Raw genomic sequence first — 22,678 nt, 5'->3', positions numbered from 1 at the left:
AAGTATCATGAGTTCTCAAATTATGAGCCATGTGCAGTTTACTGGTGTTGTCAAGCTATTGTTTTAAAATGTTTGTCCTTCATTCTGCTGGTATGCAGTCATAACTCAAATCTTATTTAACAGAATTAAAGGCAAAACAGGAGATGCATCTTCATATTTTTGTCTTAACTCAAAGTTTTGTTTAAGGCTCTTAAAATCACGGAAAATCAATGGGATTGAGAAGATATGCTTGAAATCCGATTTTCTTTTATACTTATTCTGAGGCTACTTGCAGCTACGAGGAAGTACACGATGCTTCATAGAACTGACACTTGAGATTTTTCCTTTAAAGTTGTGAAATCAACATTGGTTTAGGAATAAATTCAGGACTGAATTCAAAACAGTGTTAGAGAAAAGACTGCTTTTTCACCATCATCGTTGGTTCAGAGTGATATCTACTATGGTCAAAATTTCATTTTGAAAACAGCTTATCTTAACATACTTCAGAATAATGATCTTTAGAGATACTTTTCCTTTAATCTATAAAATGTAATGTTGCTAGAACTATTTTAACAAATGGTAGAAACCTTACAAAACATATCCTATGTATCTGTCATAAAGGTATTTTAAAATCAGCAAAAGAGTATTAAAGCTTAGGGAAACCCTTATGTACTTAGGTATAAAATCTTTACCAGTGAACACTCTGAAGATACAAAATGAGCATTCAGCTCAGATCTGGCAGGTAACAGTTGCTTTTGAAATGTCCCTTCTATTGGCTTCTTGGCAGCTGGAGCAGGTGAATCCCTGGTGAAAACAAGAGTCTGCTCCCACCAGAAGACAGCCCCTCACTGGCTGGGAACACCTCTTCTGGATATAACAGCCCCCCCCTTTACATTTTTACATTTAGAGTATTACATTGTAATGTGATTTACAATGTAAGTCACACTGAGAGTATTACGTTCATTACCTTTTTTTTTTTTTTTTTTTTTTAAAGGATTTTGTGAGACTCTGAAAGGTATTTAACATTATTATTTTTTTTTCCTTGTAGATTTTCATTAGGAATTACTGAAGCATAGGGAAGGTTCAACTGACACCGATAGCTAACTCTGCTAAAAAGTTACTGGAGGTAATTGTCTTTGTCAGTCTAGTCTGTAGTTTAATTTGTAGTGCAGAAGCTGAGGACAAATATGTGGGCTATACTGGTTATTATGATGTTGGGCGTGAGTTTCATTCTTCCATTTCCTACCTTGAGATGTAACAGAGGGGTGCAATCTCTCATACACAGTGATGCTCCTAGAATTTCTCAGGAAAAAAAAAAAAAGAGAGAAAGGAAAATCAGTATTTCCTATGACAGGGAGGGAAGGAGAGAAATACTTCTCATAGTGTTGGCAGGAGACAACTGGGCAACCTTTGCTCCTAGGCATGGTTGCCACCACACCTGGAGCTGCAGACAGAAACACTAACTGTTCATTGACAGGTGGGAGTTTCATAAATGTTTTATATCGAGGGATGAAATTATTGGAGTATGGATGGAAAATAGGTATATGGGAGAAAAGACACAAATCTGTAGGCAAACAGTCCTCTAACTCCAGTTCTCATTGACCACATTTTGGGGGGGAAGGAGGAGGGAATGGATTTTGCTATCTCTGATCGCAATGTACAAACATAGATAAGGTGACCTTTTACAAGGCACAGTATCCCAGGTGCTCACATAATCTTTGTCAAAATATATATTAAAAAAAAAAAAAAAAAAGTTTCAGCACCGTGGTCACTTTTTCTTGTTCCCTCGTCCAACACCTTTTTGCTGTTCTTCTGCACATTAGCCTATCTCTTCATTTGCTTCAAAAATTAGTAACATTTTGAACTCCCTGTATTTCATTTCTTTTACCAAATTGTTCCAATTTTTGATTTAGAAGGGGTACAAGATAAGTATATATGTTAATATGTAATTACCACTATCCTTGCCATGGTAGAAACAAGGCTTTGCACTCACAGACAGAACTAGGTCTAGGCAAAAATACTACTTCTGTGCAAGACCCTGCTGAAATCACATGCATAATCCAGAAAAGAATGAGAACAAGCACTTCTACCCTGAGACTTGAATTATTAGATTCATGTTATTAGTCCCTAAACTATTTTATTAACTCTGTGACAGCTGCACAAAATTATCATTTCAGTGTATACCTGTAAATAAATTGTTTATGGACATACTGACATCATATATTAGTATTGCCTGCAGTTTCCAGTTAAAATTAATATTACTTTACTTAGGCCATTTAACACATGCTGTACTTTTGCAAAGAAGAAAAATATGAACTGTTTTCAGTGAATTTATTAACAATGATTGCAAGAATAGCTGTACTAATATTGAGTTACAACACTTATATTTTACATTATTAACCAGTCTTTTCTACTGTAAAATTAAGGTAGAAGAATAATGCAATGCAATTTCAGCAATATCATTTTGTTGTAACTAGACTACCTACTACTTCACTGTTTATGAAGTGATGATACTTGCACTGAGTGGAAATTTACACATAATGGAATATAAACTTTTGCTTGCATAGTGAGAGCAAAATGAAAGGGAAACAAAATGGGCTCTGTTGCTACAGGAGTGTACCCTCATTTCTTGTTGTGGAACTAATGATTTATCTTAGGTTGAATGAGTTGAAAATGAGACCTGCTGTTTCCTATGATGTGAATGTATTGTCTAAAAAATAGATATTATACAGCAGTTTGCTAGGTGGAACTGGTGAAAGAAACATTGAACCACCATATTTTGCAGTTCAAGTGCCTTATAATACAAATGAATATGCAGTGTGTTGCAAGACAAACACACCTTACAAAATAATCGGCTTTATTGGTGTGTTATTTACAGTCTGAGTATGTCGAACAGCTGGCACGTTAGTCCTCTCTGAGGACTCAGCAATTTCTTCCTGTGAGGTATTGAAAGAGGGCTCTCACATTGCTCCCAAGGCACTGAGTTTGTACACACTCCCTCTTTTAGGGAAGTGTTTGGAAAAAGATTAAATAAAAATTCTGCCTTGCTTTCATATTTGGTAGCAGAAAAATGCAATATAAATCTATATATTTATATGTAGCCCTGCAGAAGGCTTAGGACCAGAGCCGTCTTGAGGAAGAGGATCTCCACCCGAGACACAGTATAATTTTTCCTGGACCTAGCCATTTAAATGCTGTCAGGAACCTGAACATTTCCCTGCAATAGCCCAGAGGTTCAATCTGCTGAGCACATCTGATGATCAATGTTTTAAGAGTTTGTCTCTCTGACGTTTTCCCCCATGTGATCTGCTTGTTTTCTGAAATTATAGTTTGTCCTAGATATTTCATTTTTTCATCTTAAGTAGTTCTGTCACCTTGCACTTAGTTTTCAGATTCCACAAAGCCTTAGAGATATTCATGCATTGAACACTAAACAGATGTATAATATTAAGGACAAATTAGATTATATCAGAAATACACTTTTGTAAGACATAATTTCAGTTTTCATGCCATTAGACTTCTCTGACTTCAATTGAGTGTGATTCACAAATTGATGCACGCTCCTCAAACCAATTTTATAAAAACAATATGCCTATTTCATTCCTCTAGTCCTTCTATAATAAAAGATGAAACAGATTTGATTGTTTAAAATAAACAATGAAAAGGAGTTACTGTCTGCATCTTTATCTGGCATAAGGATGCACACTAAATTCTGACTGAATGGCTGATGTTAATATACCAGATAAAAGTTGAAGCTTAAATGATGACATTCAATTTGGAATATTCCACAGCTGAGCTATCCTCAAATGCTGTTGTTTGATTTGTTACCCAACTTTTCCACTTGGTGTTCTGACTGATCACTGTTCTTCAAAAGATGCTTTTTAAAGCACCATCATTTAGCTTCCTTATGCTCAAATATTTTATCTCTGTGTGCATCTGTGTACATGAATAAAAATACTGCACAGAAACCTAAAAAAAAAAAACAAAAAACAAAAAACAAAACAGCATTTTGAAAAGTATGAATTCAGAGGGTCTTATAGTTCAGCAGCTAAATATCTAAGATGAATATCAAATAAAAACAAATAAGGTACTGCTATGACTGTAGATGTGGTTGACTGAAAGCCTAACCACATTTTACAACAATTAACATTAGACATTACGCAATATAGTTTCATAACTCTTTTGTGCTTGTCTAGAGCACAGTATTGTTCTGATGACACCAATATTATTCTTTGCTTACATGCACAGCGTAATGTCTCAAAGTGCATATGAGAAGAGCAAACTACTATCTGATTTACTTTTGTATTAACTGGAGTTTCGTTTTCTAATCATAAAAGTTTCAAGCAATCTGTCTTTGTTCTTTCATCCCCCATTAGTAATCATTGAAATACTGTCTTTAAAGTATGCAAAGTAGATGAAGCACTGCTACATGTTGCATTCTTCTGGTATTCATTTGTAAGGATGGTGATGAACTAATTTGATGTGAGAAGTGGAAAAGCCCCTCTGAGATTTGTATCAGTGGACTTCCTGTCAGGGTTTCTACTCTGGATCATTACTAAAATAATAACTGCAGCTGATTTCCAAACAAGTTAATCTAGAATGAACTCAGAGCTTTTCAACAGAGCATGCAAATTTTTCTTGTCTAGAGATAGGACTTAGGCTTGGCTAGGTCCAAATACCTATGATATAGGTGTTTCATATAGTTTCCTACTAATGGCACAGCATGGTTTCACCATGGTTTCACCACACCACTCTCTCACCTGACCTGATCATATGTGGACTTCCTACAAGCTGCAGCTCTTCAGGAACTGCTCTCACATGGCTCAGTACCATGGGGTCCATCCATCCCCCAGGAGCAAACTGCTCCAGCACGGGTCCCCCACGGGCGGCAGCTCCCTCCCAGACCCCCTGCTCCTGCATGAGCTCCTCTCCACGGGCTGCAGCTCCGGCCTGGGGCCTGCTCCTGTGGGGGCTCTCCATGGGCCGCAGCCTCCTCCAGGCCACATCCACCTGCTCCACCAGGGGCCTCTCCACAGGCCGCAGGGGAACTGCTGCTGCCTGCCTGGAGCACCTCCTGCCCTCCTGCTGCACTCATCTCAGGGGCTGCAGGGCTGGTGCTCACTCCTCACTCTCCCAGCTGCTGTTGTGCAGCATATTTTTTTTTCCCTTTCGTCAATCTTCTCTCCCAGAGGCCCAACCAGCATTGCTCATGGCCCAGCTCTGGGCAGCGGCAGGTCCCTATTGGAGCCAATGGAGCTGGCTCCTCTGACATGGGGCAGCTGCTGGGCTCTACTCACAGAGGCCTCCCCTGCAGCCCCTCTGCTACCAAAACCTTACCACATTAACCCACTACAGTAGGAAAGGAGAGGAAAATGAGTGTGGGAGTGGAAAGAGGAGCTGGAGCCTCTTTGTGAGTGACTTCCTCCTGTGCTGACCACCATGCATGTATTTCTTCCTCCAGAGAACAGTGTGAGCTGGCCCTCACAGCATTGCCAAAATACAGAGGTTTTCTATAAAAGGTATACCTCTATTAAGGAAAACAAACAAACAGATAAACAAAAGCAAATAAAACAAAACCAAAAGCCCTCTAAGTGTGTGTGCGCAGGTGTGTGTGTATGTGGGCTCACAGCTCTGATGTTAGGACTGTTATCAGTGCTGAAAATAAAATAAAATTTTAGCTTAACTGGCCCTTAAAAATTGTAGGAAGCTAAATAATTCTGAATGGTAGATATCTTGTGTTCTTCAGTAACTGTCTGCAAAAAAAGCAACCAAATCTGCTCAGCAGAAGATACAGTCTTGGAAGATGGAGTGACAAAAAATCTTCCAACAGCAGAACTGCATGATAATCTTTTACTATGAAGGCTGATTTTGTTTCTTACTATAAAGGAAACAAACAAACAAACAAACAAACAAAAAACGCATTACCATACAAAATTAATATGGTATTCACTTACTATTTACAGACTTGGTCAGGCATTTTCCTGTTTTCTTCATTACTCTGTCTCTCTTTTAAGTGTTGTTTATGTCATATGGGAGAAGAAAAGGAAATATTGGTCCCACAGATAGTGGATTTTTTCTAAGCCATCTATATTTAAAATTATGCTCAATAAGTTAAGTCAAACACAAAAGTGTAGCATGAATTCCAAAGGGTTCCAAAATATAAGAAATGAATGACTAAAACTAGGCTTTTGTTGCTTTTAATTAAAGAGTGAGGGATGAAAGTCAGGGTACTCTTCAAATAATTGTTATTGCCTAGGGAAAGAAGACATTACTAGCATATGTATATGTTTTGCATTGCCATATAGGTGTCTGGGGGGAGGGGATAAGAAGGAGAAGAAAATGAGCTTTTATAATGGCAATGTCCATATTTTGATGTAGATTTTTTAGTTGGCTGGAATTAGAATAGCCAGCAGAAAAATATTTTGTTCAATAATCTGTACTAACTACACTTTTTTTTTTTTTTTTTTGGCTGAAATTACCCTCCTGGCATTTTACTTTGTTTCAATAATCAGCTCAGAAGAGTACAAAGCCAGAGGGAAATTTTAACAATGGAATGAGTATTGAAGGCTGATCATAGAGAAATCATTAGCTGTGATGACATTACTGCAGGATGCTGACTTGTCATCATCTGATATTTGGGCTTGTGGTAAATAGGAACTTGGATTTATTCTTAGGAGGAAATAAAAACACTTTTAAAGTTAAAGCCTGAAATTTTCCTATCAGCTTGTGAGCAGAACACCTGTTTCTGTGTTGTAAGTTAGAGAAATATCCAAAAAAAGGCATGTGCACCCATATAGCATTTCAATTATTCCTTACATTAGAGGAATAAGGCAAGCCCATTCTTAGGTTTTGCTTTTTTGAGATAGGGACAATCAATGCACCTTCTCAGAAACAGTTAAGACAGATAGACAAATTATGTCAAAATAAAATCTAAAAAAAATCTGGAGGCCTCAGGGCCTCAGTAGAAGAAAGCATCTCTATCCAATCACATTTTATTTTCATCTTGGAATTAAATTCCAACTAGCTGCAATTTTACAATAAACCAAAAACAAACAAACAAACAAAGCACCTATGGGATAGAAAACCACAGAAAGACGAATAGATTTTAAATAGTACTTTTAGTAGTGAGTGATATGTGGCAAGTTTGATAATTTTTCCCCTTTTATTATGCAAGAATAAAACATTAATAACGTCTTTGAACCTATAAGTGTTTAGCACATATAAGGAGACATAGGCTTCAGTGTTTTTATTGTTTGGCTTTTGTCCCATTACAGGAGCTTTAAAAGAGACTAATGATCTTAAAAGAGTCACCTTCAAGGTTGACAGATATAAACATTAACTTTCCTGTAAAACAACTTTTTTTTTTTTTTTTCTTTCTTCCCTCACAAGTATGACACGCTGATGGAGAAAAAATAAACATTTATCATTCTCAAAAGAACATTCTGTTTGATGGGGGGGGGTGAACGTCTTGGCAGAGTACCTGGAATTCAGCTCCGGATCAGCAAGGAAAATTTCATGTTTTTATTGTTAGGCTGGTGGAGTGTGGGGCCTGTTAACCACAGCAAATGATGCATAAAATAAAATTGGTTCAGCACAAGCAGAAATCACAATGATGTTCCTAAAGTAGATTAAAGGCCTTTGCAGTTTTCCCATGTAGTCCAGTGACTAAACTTGGAAAGTTTGTCCCCTTGGAAGGTGAACTCTGAAGAAGGAATCATACTATACAAGATGCCCCATACTCCAGATCCCAAGACAGGCTCAGACAGATTATGTTTCTTTTCCACAGACACAGTGCAAAATATTATAAAAGTGCTTGGTTATGGGCCTAACTCCTGGTGCTGGAATCCACTACTGTATCTCTTCCTATCCTTCTTACAATGTTTTGTGTTTATAAATGTGTTAGTTTGCAATTTCATGCCACAATCAGATATACCACTGAGATGGTACTCTTATCTCACTTACTGTCTGGACTCTCTAGATTTATTTGACAAATAGGTCCATCATTAAATTCCATTGTGATTACCAGAGATGTTAATTTATAGTGAAAATTTAGGCCAGGAGAACAAGAACTGATGCTAGTCCATAGTCCATGATCCATGGCAAACATCAAAATGTATTGCTGACAGTTAAGCCTCAGGAAGGGTCACCTACAACAGCTGTAGACATATGGTGTTATGCTTAACATCGTAGCTGGGATGCTCATAATTCTGAGGATATCACATAAAAGAGCTATAAAAACAGTAGTTTTGTTATGTATGTCTTTTTATGTATATATCACAGGACCTATACTTCAAATGTGATGTCAACAAGCAGGACCTCACTCCTGTGGTGACTGTGCAAGCCTAATTGAGTTGTTCTGTGCTTCTGTCTGATATGAGTTAGGCTGTACCTGCTTCACACCTGAAACTCTCTGACGCTTGTCTCCCTCATAATTGTCCCTCTGTTAATCATCTATTTAGGGCAACTCTCCATGAGCCACAAGTATGAAGCAACTTTCATTATATTGGGCCAGAACTCTTCTGCTGTTCTGCATACTATACACACATGAGAAGAAAATATATTTTTTATTTATTGCACTGAGGGCTGTCTTTCATATAATTCAAACACAGCTGAAAACAGATCCAGAAGAAGCCATGAAAATTGCTATAGAATCAAGCATTTTCTTAGAGAGAGGACGTTGCCTTGTAAGTGGAGGATAGAGAGGAAAAAAAGTTGAATAGGAGGTAAGGACAGTGCTGTTACACCTGGATGACTAAAGCTGTTCTGTACAGGTGACTTGGCACAAACCTTTCTGGCAGACCTGCAAATGGCATCCTCTTAATTCATCAGGCTCAACACTGCAAAGATCACTGAACTACAGAAGAAGACCTGCAAGTCAATGGACTGGTAAGCAATTTTTCTGGGAGGTTTGTTTCAGAAATGTGGGCAGTGTGGACTCAATTAGGAGAAAAAGAAAGAGCTCTTAGCTGCTTTGAGTTTCTGAGGGGAGTACAAGGTAGGAAAAGGCTGGTCACAGAATCACAGAATCATCTAGGTTGGAAGAGACCTCCAAGATCACCTAGTCCAACCTCTGACCTAACACTAACAAGTCCTTCACTAAACCATATCTATAAGCTCAACATCTAAACGTCTTTTAAAGACCTCCAGGGATGGTGACTCAACCACTTCCCTGGGCAGCCCATTCCGATGCCTAACAACCCTTTTGGTAAAGAAGTTCTTCCTAATATCCAACCTAAACCTCCCCTGGCGCAACTTTAGCCCATTCCCCCTCTTCCTGTCACCAGGCACATGGGAGAACAGACCAACCCCCACCGCGCTACAGCCTCCTTTAATGTACCTGTAGAGTGTGATAAGGTTGTCCCTGAGCCTCCTCTTCTCCAGGCTGAACAATCTCAGCTCCCTCAGCCGCTCCTTGTAAGACTTGTTCTCCAGACCCCTCACCAGCTTCGTTGCCCTTCTCTGGACTCTCTCGAGCACCTCGATGTCCTTCTTGTAGCGAGGGGTCCAAAGCTGAACACAGTACTCGAGGTGCGGCCTCAGTAGTGCGTCCTGGTGTAGAAGCGTGTGTGAGAAAAATAACCAATATCAAGTGTTGCTCTTGCTTGATAACACAGATGGAGTTAGGGTGATCTCTTATTCCATCAAACTTTCATCAAGGCAATTGGTCAAATCAGAAACTTATTACTAGGGTGAAGACACAAGGGGTAATCTGCTATACTGAATATCTTTTTAAAATGTGGTCTTCAGTTTCCTTTGCTTTTTCTTTATTGTCTTTATTTATATCTGGGCTGTGTTTCAAGCTATTGCTAGACAACTGAAGGATGATAAATGACCTTTAATAGCTGCTTTAAGTATCATTGAAAATAGTAAAGGATGAAGGAAACACATAGTCAATATAAGCCTGCACTGGGGAATAAATAAATAAATAAATCAGAAATAAAATATAATTTTCTAATAGTACTAAAAAGAAAAAAAAAAAAAACGAAAAAAAAAAAAAGAGCCAAGAAGATCCACTGAGAATCAAGAAGAAAATCATAAATGTATTTGTGTGTCTGTGTTTGTGTATGTCTGGTAAGAAATGGTCCTCTTCTGCCTTTCTCCAACATCAGCTGCAAACAGGAAGGACTGTAAATTCCTTTGTAATGGTCTTGAATGAGGCTTTGTTCACAGTTGCAACAAGAATAAAAAAAAATAATAATAAAAATAAAATAAAGAATAAAAAACCAATCATATTCTTTGAGGCTAGGTTTGTGTTTTTTTTTTAGTGTACTATTAAAGATCACTCACTTAGTTTGAAACAGGCTGAATTCTCACCATAGCTGCACTTTTGGTTTAACAACAGTAGCGAAGGACCAATACCAAAAAACTCGGTATCTGGAGAGGAAGTTTGCTTTGAGTATTTCCAATACAGTCTCAAGCTCCTTGGTCTAGCAAATGGGCTTTATAGTGTTGAGGCATAATCAGGTGATTGCATTGTAGCTAGCTTTTTATACCTGATGCCCTATACCTTACCATTTCTCCTATCAAAAGATTATTTGTGTAAGGAAAAGTGTATAGAAGCAGTGAAGAATTTTTTTTTGTGTGTCTTCTGCTCATGTCTTATGACCTTACATCTTACTACCACCACAGTTATTTCTCATCTAGCCACTAAATTGTGAATGTTTCTTTTTTTTTTTTTTCTGAGAAATTTTGATCTTCCTGCCATAACACAGGCAGTAGACACCGCATGTAATGCAGAAATCTGAGAATGAGTACAAGTGTATACAGTATATATACCCCATATCTTTTTAATTCAAGTGTAAATAGAAGCTAATGTTCAAGTACTTCTTATTTTATCCAAGGCAATTCCTACAAATTGACATTATTTCAGTGCATACTCAATAGCTATTTGTACATATCATAATTATTATAATAATTGCATGCACAGGATATGCATTACCACAGTATTCACACAGCATATTTCAAAGCATTTTATGACTTTATATTCCAATATAGAATATTGAACTAAGGAAATAAGGAATTAAACCTTTAATCAGAAATATTTACCTTGTTTGATGGCATACAATTCAAAAAGTAAATATGAGCCACAACATTTCACAAACAAGGTATTTTAACAAGTATGATCACATCTAGAGTAATTATGCTAAACACTCTTATTACCTTTATAGATTTCTAAATCTTCTAACTTTATTCAATTTCAATTTTAAGCAAGGTATAATTTTTTTACTATGTAATTGCTAAGCCTGTTAATGGTTTATACACGTGGAAACATTGAGGACAAAGAAACTACCTAATCTTTCACAGGAAAAAATGTAAGTTCATTTGGAAACAGCCTCATTCAAGTAGCCACAGTTAGCTGTTTGGACAATACTTCTTGCTTAACAAATATTCTTCATCATAAACTATGGCAGTCAAAAGGAACAGAAGCAGGAAAATTCTGTTAAGGAATATTCAGATTACCAAGATGGGGACAGCAATGTATTGAAAAAGAAGCCATATTGCTAAGCCATTAAACATATCATTGGCCAAGATGGACATTTAAATATGGTTAATTACGTTATTTCATTTGCTACTTCAGAAGAAGCTTAGTGTCCTAAGACTTCAGTAATTCTACTGTTCTTCAGTCCGATGACTACTTTGCCTTGCCTAAAGATGCAAAAGTAAATAATATAGTAAAATCAGCAGGTGAATATCTGGAATAAGATAAAGTATGACCACCTCACATAAGAAGGGCTATCAGGATCTTCTAGTTGGGATACTACAAGTAAGAACTTGTATATACAATTATTTACACCTCCAGATGTTGTTTTGTTTGTTTGTTGTTTTTTAAGTAATGTTTACCTTTCAAATGTCAGGATAAACTAGTTACATGAAAATCTTTCCTATTTGGGTACTGGCCGTATGTTGCCCCATTATGTCTATCAGCTGATTTCATGCTTGTAAGATGATGTGTGTACAGTCCCTAAAGGAATTAACCTTGGCACAGGATTATGACACCTGAAATCCATGTAAAATTAATTAAGAATATTGGGAACTTGGCAAAATGATTTTAATTGGGACTGGCAAAGACTTCTTAAATATGTGTTTAATTGCTGTACTTCACAAAACTGAAACTTGGTTTCAGAGTGCATTGTTCTGAGCAAACATATCATTGGGGAAGTTTCCCAGACTGTGTTGCAGAATCACAGAATGATTGAGGTTGGAAGGGATCACTGGAAGTGATTTGGTCTACCAACCCTGCTCAGGCAGGGACAACTAGAGCAGGTTCCCCGGGACCACGTCCAGACAGTGTTTGGGGATGTCCAGGGAGGGTGACTCCACAGGCTGTCTGGGCAACCTGTACCTGTGCTCAGTCATTCTCACAGGAAAGAAGTGCTTCCTAATGTTTAGACAGATCCTTTTATATTCAAGTTTGTGCCCATTGCCTCTTGTCCTAACACTAGGCACCAACCACTGGAAAGAGCCCAGGTTTTTTGCATCCCCTGCCTTCAAGTATTTATACACACTGATGAGATCCCCCTCGAACCTCCTCTTCTCTAGGCTGAACAGCCCTAGGTCTATCAACCTCTCCTCATAGGAGAGGTGCTCCACTCCCTTGGTCATTTTGGTAGCCATATGTTGAACTCTCTTCAGTATGTCCATGTCTCTTTTACTGGCAAGTCAAGAACTGGACACAGTACTTCAGTTGTGTCCTCACTAACACTGAGTAGAGGAGGTTTAATTCCTTTGACCTGTTGGCAATACTTTGCCTAATGCAGCGAAAGACACTGGTAATTTCTAAGGGGCAAGGGCACATTGCTGACACATTTAGGTTGGTGTCCAGCAGGAGCCCAGGTCCTTTTCTGCAGAGTTGCTTTCCATCTGGGAGGCCCCCAGCATGTCCTGGTGCCTGGGGTTTCTCTTCCTCAGGTGAAGGACTTTGTATTTCTCCTTGTTGAACTTCATGAAATTCTTGTCAGTCCATTTCTCCAGCCTGCCAAAGTCTTTCTGGACAGCAGCACAGCCATCTGATGTGTCAGCCACCCCCTCCTGTTTCATGTCGTAAGTAAATTTACCAAGGGTGCACTCTACTCCATTGTCCAGATAGTTAAAGAAGATGTTAAACAGGACTGGACCCAATATTCACCTCTGGAATAATCTGCTTGTTACCAGCCTCCAAATAGACTTTTCACTACTGATCACTAACATCTGGGCCTGTCCAGTTATTTTTTTGACCCAACTCACTGTCTGTTCTTCCAGCCCATACTTAAGAGCTTAACTGTGATGATGCATCCAAAGACAGTGGCCTTGCAATCACATCTGCCAGCTCCTGCAGCACTAGCAGGTGCATCCCATCAGGGTCCAAGGATCAATTTGCTTAAGTATTCCCTGACCTGATCCTCTTCTACCAAGGGTACATTTTCCCTGCTGCAGCCTTCAGGCCAGTTCCTTTCTGGAACTTGGAAATCCTGAAGGGCAATCTTATTGGTAAAAACTAAGGCAAAGAAGGCATTCAGCACCTTAGCCTTTTCACTGTCCTGTGTAGCCAGGTCTGCAGTTTCACTGCAGAGTCCCACATTTTCCCTAGTCCTTCTTTTGTGACTGATGTACTTTTAAAAGCCCTTCTTGTTGCCCTTTCACAGCTGTGTCCTGTTGCAGCTCATATAACCTCATCCAACTTCTGACAGTTTGACTGGAACTTGGGTCCTGAACAGGAGAAAGCACATGCAAATTATAAATGCATCTTTAAATCACAGGAAAACAGAGGATGTAGAGGAGAAGAAGGCCAAATGTGATACAGGTGACATAGAGAAGATGAATCCAGTCTCCACTGGAGGGGTGCGAGGTCCAGATCCAATGTGATACTTAGAGCCACAATACTGAATTTGTCTGTCAAGAGAGACATGCTTTTGCTCTCTATATACCCTCATATAACACCTGGCCTTTTAGATAAGGCATTTTAATGTATATAAACTGCTACTCACTTTAACATTGCCATTTTGGTATCTTGCAGCACACTGGAAGCATTGCCTGATCATTTTTCCATCCTGGATGTTGTATGGTGTTTTTTTCTACATTTTTAAAAATTTGAATAGTTAGGTATTTTATGTCAGAATAGCCTTTCTTTATTATTCCACAGAAGTCAGACCACGTGGAAGTTTGTGGGTGATTACTTTTTTCACTTTGATTTTAGACTAGATATATTACAGGTATGGTAAAAGGGGGCTGAAAATCTGCCACATTACAGCAGTATTTTGAAATTGTTTTACAATGCATTCCAGAGATACTAGTGATATGAAATCAAGAGCAACAGAGGGTGAGCTCTTCTTTCCCTGGAAACTAAGTTTTCTCACCATCGCATTGCTTAGACAACAAGGACTTACACAAGTCTCCACATTTAACCTTTTTTTGGCAGAAAGAAAAAAGAAGAAAGAAAAGTGGCAGACTTTTCATATTAACAAAATAATCATCAATATTTGTATGTCTGCTTCCCTTTTTTGTTGCCTTTACTTTTGCCTTGCATGTCTTTAGAAGTGGTAAAAAAAGCATGTGGTGAGAAATTATTGTTAGTGCCACACACATCTGTTGGCGTTGCTGTAGCTTCTTTTTTATAACATGATATTTCTGTTAGATGGCAGCAGAATTCAGGACATATTCTGATTAAACTCCTGTGACCCTTTGTGTATCACTTCACTTTGTTTTTTTTTCAGATGAGTACAGTTTTCAAAACCTGATAAGACAACCTGGGGAGGACACTGGCTAATACTGTGATCCACACTGATAATGGCAGACATCTTCTGCAGCAACTCCTAAGTCTTACTGCATCTTAAAGCGAAAGCTGTTAGCCCATTAATTAATCTGAATTAATAAAAATCAAAGAAACAGATTATCCTCTTGTACTTTTAAAGATGCCTCTTGATCTTTACATCTTGGAAATAGCAAAACCAAGTGAATCCAGAAATATCCCGAAATCCAGAAATAAAAAAAATCAGACAAATAATGAGCTATTTGCACTTGGAAGGTAGCAAAATATACAGCAGTCAATGCATTCTTATCAAGAACAAATCATGTCAAACTGCTTTCCCTATTGTCTATCTGTGTGTGTATGACAGGCCAACAGACCTTACAAATAGGGAAGGAACAGCAAGTGACTTCAGCAAGTCTTCAGCAAGAGTCTGGAAGATGGGTTTACATTCCAAAGTGATCCTTACAAACTGGAAAATCATCTAATGATGGGATGAAGCTCAAAGACAAGTGTAGAGTTGTATTCTTAGTGGAAATAATTCAATATCTACACACGGGATGAGAATTAACTATTGGACTGTTTGCAGGAGACTTAGTAGGTCACTGGCTAAACAGAAGCCATTAGTATCCTGCAGTTGTAAAAGCTGAAAACATCTCATTGTGATGAGCAAAGTCGGTATTCAAAATGTGCGGTGTCAATGGGCAATCATGTTTTTCATCCACCCTACGATGGTAAAGTCTCAGTTGTTTTTCCACTATGGACACCATAAGAACAATAAAAGATCAAGCAGAGACCAAGGAAAGATCTTTTCCAGGAGAAAAAATTAAGGATGAAAATACATAAAGCAAGATTAGAGGAAATAGATAGATAGATAGATAGATAGATAGATAGATAGATAGATAGATAAGCCTTTTTAAATTTAGGAAATTGAAGATCAAAGGGGGATACAATGAAAACCCACAAATATTGTAAATACATCTGCAAAGCAGGTGACGTGCATTGCCTATGCAACAGATAAGGTGCACTTTGTTAATTTGCTAGTGAGAAGGTTTAGGCTTAACACTAGGAAAATTAGAAATAATCATAAGGGCAATGGGTAAAGACTGTTTAAGGTGGACAGGGAATCTTCACAATAAGATATTTTTAATTACAGATCAAACTCACAAATTGCTTGAGTATGGCTAGTGTTCTGTGATACAAGAGAATGGGCAACAGAACCAGTTCAGGTCCTTTCTAATTTAATAACTTAATCTTTTCATGAAAAAAAAAAAAATCTTAAATGAGAAGCTAAATTCCTGCATTGTTAATCCTTAAAGTCATTGGAAGTATTCCAAGTCCTGCCATTCATAGCTTATAAAAGAGAATATATTTATTTAATTATGAGTCCTGAATATCTATAAAATGGTAATTCTGTACATGTGCATCTGGAAGATGAAAAAGCTATCCAGAAACCACATCTTTAAAGCCTTTGAATTTTGGGAAAAAATTTTCAATCTTATGATAAATTCTTTGCATAAACTCCTAAGATAAAAGCAGTGAATCTGTCAGGTTATTTGGTAGAAAGCAAGGAAAGTGTCTGAATGTTTTGAAATGGTATAATGGTTCATGGGTGCAGAATCCAAGGAGCACTGAGCTTGTGCTTTGATGCAAGGTGCCATTTTTGAAAAGCATTAACTTTTTTAAAAATTTATTTTATTTTATTTAAGTGAAAGACTGAAACCTTACTTATGGTGTCTGTCTTAATATACATGTATGATGTACAAAATATGGTATATAAGTGTTTTATTTTTTCTATGGAACATGCAAAGACTTACTTATCTATGATAGGGAGGTTGGATATTTTGATCATCTTGTCAGGTCTCAGCATCCTAAAAACAAGGATATTTTTAATAATGTGCTAATGAACAGCAATAACTATGCCAAGCTGAATGGTGTGAACACATGATGATAATAATAATAATAATAACAACAACAACAATAAATAAAAATTGAACAGACTTAACTCTGTTCTGATCTGAAAATCTGAAAGTAGAACATTTCAAGGAACATTTAGCTCCTGGTAAGTGCATTTTTATTTATTTTATTTTATTATTTATTTTATTTTTATTTTATTTTATTTTATTTTATTTTATTTTATTATTTTATTTTATTTTATTTTATTTTATTTTATTTTATTTTATTTTTTTTTATTATTTTATTTTATTTTATTTTATTATTTTATTTTATTATTAATTTTGTGAGAAAGGCAGCGTATTTATCCATGGTCCTCAGAAGTGCTGAAGTATTCACAATTCCCTAGTAATTTCTGCAATACCTTCTTTTCTTTAAAAAAATATTTTACATGCTCAATATCACTATCCACATAGCCGAGCTCTTTGCAGGGGCATGAAATTTCTTGAAAAATACTATTCCTATCCTGAGATATCCTGTATCCAAGAAGTCATTCACTTCACTTACCAAGAGCTTGAGTCTTTCTTGAAGTCACTTTTATGTATTTGTAAGAATAAATTTTTAGATGAGCTGTTCAGAAAGGCCTGGATGTTAGGTTTGGAAGACAGTGGCAACTAGACTTTAAAAATGAAGCAGGATTTTCAAGTAACCAGAAATGCATCAAAGAGAAAGTACAGGGAACATTTTTTCCCTTGAAAAGTGAAAAAAAAAAAAAAAAAAGGGAGACCCAGGGAAGTACAGGCCAGTCAATCTCACCTCTGCTCATGATGAAGATCCTTCTGGAAACTATGCTAAAGTTCATGGAAAACAAAGAATTGATAAGTGACAGCCAACATAATTTTACCAAAGCAAATCATGCCTGGCAAATTTAACGACCTTCTAGGACAGAATTGAAGGATAGAGGAAGAATAACAGACATCGTCTACCTGGACTTATGCAAAGCATTTGGTACTGTCTTGCACAACATCCTTGTCTCTAAGTTTTAGAGACGTGTATTTGATGGATGGACAAGTTGGTGGATAAAGAATTGACTGGATGGTGGCACTCAAAGAATTGCACTCAACAGTTAGATGTCCAGGTGAAGACAAGTGACAAGTGGTATTCCTCATGGGTCCTGATGAATCCAAAAGATTTTTAAGTGTCCCTGCACCTAATTTCTGTCCAAGTAAAAGTTACCCAACTATACAGAGAGAGAAACCACAGGTTAAAGAAAAACAACTGCAGGCATTTTTATGAAAATTAATTTGTATTATTTGTTCCATTTGCATGATCTACAAAGAATATGAATTAACTTTGAAATCCAGTTCACTAAATGAATGTGTAAATATTTCTCCTTCCAGATGCATACAAAATATTTTCAGATCAGTCCACAACAATATGGAAGATTGTGACCACCATCCAAACATCCTACAGGATTCATTTTTAAAGTGTAGGCTCTATGCGATGGAGCTTGGTAGCAGAAGCACAACACAGTCCAATTAAAACATCAGTTTCTGAAGAGAAAATGGAAACAAATTATGGTGACAAATGGAATTTTTCTTTCTGTTGGTTGCCCTGTATTTCAACTATTTTCAATATCAGTGAATGTAATTATTTAAAACAATAATTCAGAAACGCTTTACAAATTTGATTTATTTTTATATCTCTAGTGCCAGCTCAGAATTACCCAAATATTACTCAAGACATGCACTATTTTCCCCCACCACCACACTTCTAACCATGAACTTCTCTTTCCTGCTGTCACCTCCTAATTTGCTTTAACCCTCTCTCCTACATTCTTCCTAGCCACTTACTACCACAGTAACTGTTGTGTCTTTCCTGCTATTTTTTTTGCTTAACCTTTACATACCACTTAGGTTATCCATCAATTAACAGTAACAACAAAAATACCCTGGTGAATTAATGTTATGTGTAATCATATTGGCTGAAATCCTAGCACCATTAAAATCTGTGGGAGTTTTGCAATTGATTTCAGCTGAGCCAAGAGTTCACTCCCACTGTATTGAAGTAACGTCAACAACACACAGAGGGAGCTAAATTTTAAAACAGAAGGTTCTCTAATTTAAAAGCTCTCTTTCAGGTAATCGAATTTAGCATTAAACAAACAGTAGAAAGTGTTCCAATGACCTGAAGAATCTCACCTCTGTCACCTGTTGTCAGTTGACAGAATCTAATTGACAGTATTATTCAAGATGTCATACTTTATTTTATTTATTTGTTTATTTATTTATTAGCAAATGCACAACTACCAACCTATTTTTACAGTTAACATGCTGCAAATAAAAAATATTCCTGATGTTAGATGACATCCTACATGATGGACAAAATTCCATGTTCTTCCACACACAAAGCATCTTTTGCATACAACTTGCATTCAATAACAAACAAAATAATCTGTCAATTATAGTATTTTCTTGCTTTATATTAGAATTACTTTTTCTGCAAACATAAGAATTTTCTTACAGTAAGATAGGACAGAGTGTCTTGTTTAGTGCTGTTAGGGTGCCAAGCCCTTTTCACATTGCAGTTTTGAGACAACTACAGAAAGCATAAAAAAACACAAGAGAATTATCTTATACAGCTTGTCAGTGTTACAGCAAATATCATTTACAAAAGGAAATTGGTTCCTTTAATTTGGATGTATATCGCTTCAAATTCTCGGGCACAATTTTGTAAGTCTTGGTGTAAGACAGGTGTGGAAGTTATTGTAAGCAATTTGAGGTAAGATCCAGTTTGCTGGATACTGCTGTTTTACATTGCTATGTCATCTCAGACTCTCGCCCTCAATGGGGAATTTGGAATGATAGTAAAATCAAAATCCCACTTCTGACAAAGGTCATTTCTTTAGCTGATATTTGGAAGCAATATAACATCATTCTTTTTATTAGCACTGTGCTTGTCTACTGTTTTGTTGTTGCTGTTGTTATTATTACTTTTTTTTGTTTGTTTGTTTTTTGTTTTTTACCTTTTCCACAGATAAATTATACTACTGTGTTATACACTGTTTACTTTTTTCTCTCTAGGAAAAGTCTTAGTCGTCATTTCTTTTTTAGCCATCTATATCCTTATTCCCCTACCCTTCTGCCCCAAGCAGTTTTATTTTAATAGACCTCCACAAATCTTGTTATTTCCTGGCTGATTTTTAGTTTTAAGCCTAAAACACAAGGTGTTATTGGAACTGGTACTTGGCTGTAGGGCAAGATCAGGAGCATATGAATTTTTTAAAAGACTGATCAGACCATGAAGGAAAAAGAGGTCTAAACCACAGAATGAAATGCTCAACAAAGTAAATAAGGAGCTGAGGCATAGCTGTAGACCATTGTTATGCAAAGACAGAGCAGTAAGTCTGGAAGGCTCAGACTGCTGCTTCTCAGCATCTCATCCTCTTTGTGCTGAGCACACTTAAAATGTGGACATACACTAAGGTCGAGATGAGGGCAACTTCAGTTTGACTTCTCCACTCCACAAAGTGTGGGAGAAAAAAATCATACTGTCAGCACTTTCCACTGAACAGCTCATGTTTGTTAATTAAAAGTTGTTTTCTCATCTATTTTCTTTCTGTGTAATATCTTACTGCCAGGTCAAAACTGCTGATCTGCTGATTTCCTGCAAAGTGACCTCCCTCAGTGAAGTCAAAGGCAAGAGTCCTGCTAGATTCAGTGAGAGAGGGATATCACCCCAAGTCCTCAGAGTGCACATCACATGTCCACACAAAACAAAGAAGCCTGCAAATTAATCTGTACAGCTATGATGCTTGACCTTTGTTTTCAATTAACAAGAGTTACTTTATGGTGCAACTAGCTTGTATTATAATTCATCCTGCTTTAAAATAAATTAAAAAAAAAAAAAAAAGGTAAAAAGGTGTTAAGCTATTTACAGGTGCAGAATAGTTTACCCTGTAGCTATAGCTATACAGATGTGGAATGATGCCTGTCGTGGAGCACCTCCTTACAGAATCACAGAATGGTTTGGGTTGGAAGGGACCTTAAAGACCATCTAAATCCAACCCTCCTGCCATGGGCAGGGGCACCTTCCAGCAGCCCAGGCTGCCCCCAGCCCCATCCAGCCTGGCCTTGGTCACTGACTGGGATGGGACAGCCACAGCTCCTCTGGGCAGCCTGGGCCTGGGCCTCACCGCCCTCTGAGTGAAGAATTTCCTCCTAACATCTAATCTACACCTACCCACTTTTAGTTTAATCCCATTATGCCTTGTCTTACTGCTACACCCCCTGACAGAATCCCTCCCCAGCTTTCCTGCAGCCCCCTTTAGGCACTGGCAGGCCGCTGTGAGGTCTCCCAGGGCCTTCTCTTCTCCAGGCTGAATCCCAACTCTCCCAGCCTCTCTTCAGAGGTGCTCCAGCCCTCTGATCAGTTTTGTGACCCTCCTCTGGACTTGTTCTAATATGTCTGTGTCCTTGTGCTAGGAGCCTCAGAGTTGAACCCAGTATTACAAGTGGGGTCTCACAAGAGCAGAGGGGGAGAATCCCCTCCCTTGCCCTGTTGGCCACACCTCTTCAGTACAGCCAAGGATTCAGTTAGTTTTCTTGGCTGCAAACACCGGCTCATGTTCAGTTTTTCATCCACCAATACCTCCAAGTCCTTCTCTGCAGGGCTGCTGTCAATCCACACATTTCTCTGCTGTCCTGGTTTCAGCTAGGATAGAGTTATTTTTCCTCCTAGTAGCTTGTAGGGTGCTGTGTTTGGGATTTAGGATGAAAATAATGTTGATTACACACTGCGTTTGACTGGTTGCAGAGCAGTGCTTACACTAAGCCAAGGACTTTTCAGCTTCTCGCTCTGTCCTGACAGCAGGCAGGGTGCAGCAGGAGCTGGGAGGGGACGGAAGCAGGACAGCTGACCCCAACTGGCCAAAGGGGTATTCCGTACCATCTGGCGTCATGCTGATCAATTAATCTGATCAGCATATTATCTATCTTCATGCTTGGGATTGCCCCAACTCAGGTGCACTTGGTCTTGTTGAACTTCATGCAGTTCATGGGCCCATGTCTCAGGGACATGTCAAGGTCCCTCTGGATGGCATCCCTTCCCTGCGGCATTTTGACTGCACCCCTCAGCTTGGAGTTGTCCACAGACTTGGCGAGGGTGCACTCAATCCCACTGTTGGATGAGGCCCTGAGCAACCTAATCTAATGGGTGGCATCCCTGCCCATGTCAGGGGGAATGGAACTAGATGATCTTTGAGGTCCCTTTAAACTCAAGCCGTTCTATGGTCCTATGATTTTATTACATGCATTTATTTATTTATTTTAGTTTGGGAAATATTTCAAAGACTGCAAATGTGTGAAGAAAACAGAATTTATCTATTGCCATTTATTGTCTCTTATTAAACACATTAAGTAGGTGAGTACAACTTCCACAGAAAGGTCAAGGTATGTAAAATTTTATGAGCAATATATTCAGATTTTGGAGGTAATAATATAGAAAAAGGGATGCATGTGAATGTGAAAGATATATGCTCTAATTTATTATTTTTATTATTATTATTAGGATATTTAGAGATTAAAGGAATATCTAAAATTCAGGGAAAGGCTGAATGCTATAAAATACCAAATCTATTAACCCTTTGTATTCTATTGATTTCTAGGAAAATTAAATGTTCTTTATGCTTGCTAAGTGACTACTTTCAAGTTTTTTATTCCATTAAATAAAGCAGTAACTTCCCTCATCCCCATTCTATTGCCAGCAAAGAGTTTTCCAGTTTATATAATGTTTTCCAGTTTATATAGCGTTTTCCAGTAGTACCAAGAACAAGTCATAGTGAAATCTTAACATTATATGCTTAATTTAGGTGTCATATTTCAATATTTAAACACGCATAATCAGAAATGTAAAAATACATCATTGGCTTCATCAGATTCAAAATAGTTAAGGATGGAAACTCACTAAGCAAAATAAGTATTTCACACCTTTATGTTATTTGTATATTCCAAAATGTTATGACCCTATTTTTAGCAATAATGTTTTTCATGTCTGATTAGGGATTAATTGACTCATTAATCAAAA

The sequence above is a fragment of the Cygnus olor genome, chromosome Z (genome assembly GCF_009769625.2).
Source record: "Cygnus olor isolate bCygOlo1 chromosome Z, bCygOlo1.pri.v2, whole genome shotgun sequence".
NCBI classification, from domain to species: Eukaryota; Metazoa; Chordata; class Aves; order Anseriformes; family Anatidae; genus Cygnus; species Cygnus olor.
This window is presented reverse-complemented; position numbering follows the sequence as displayed.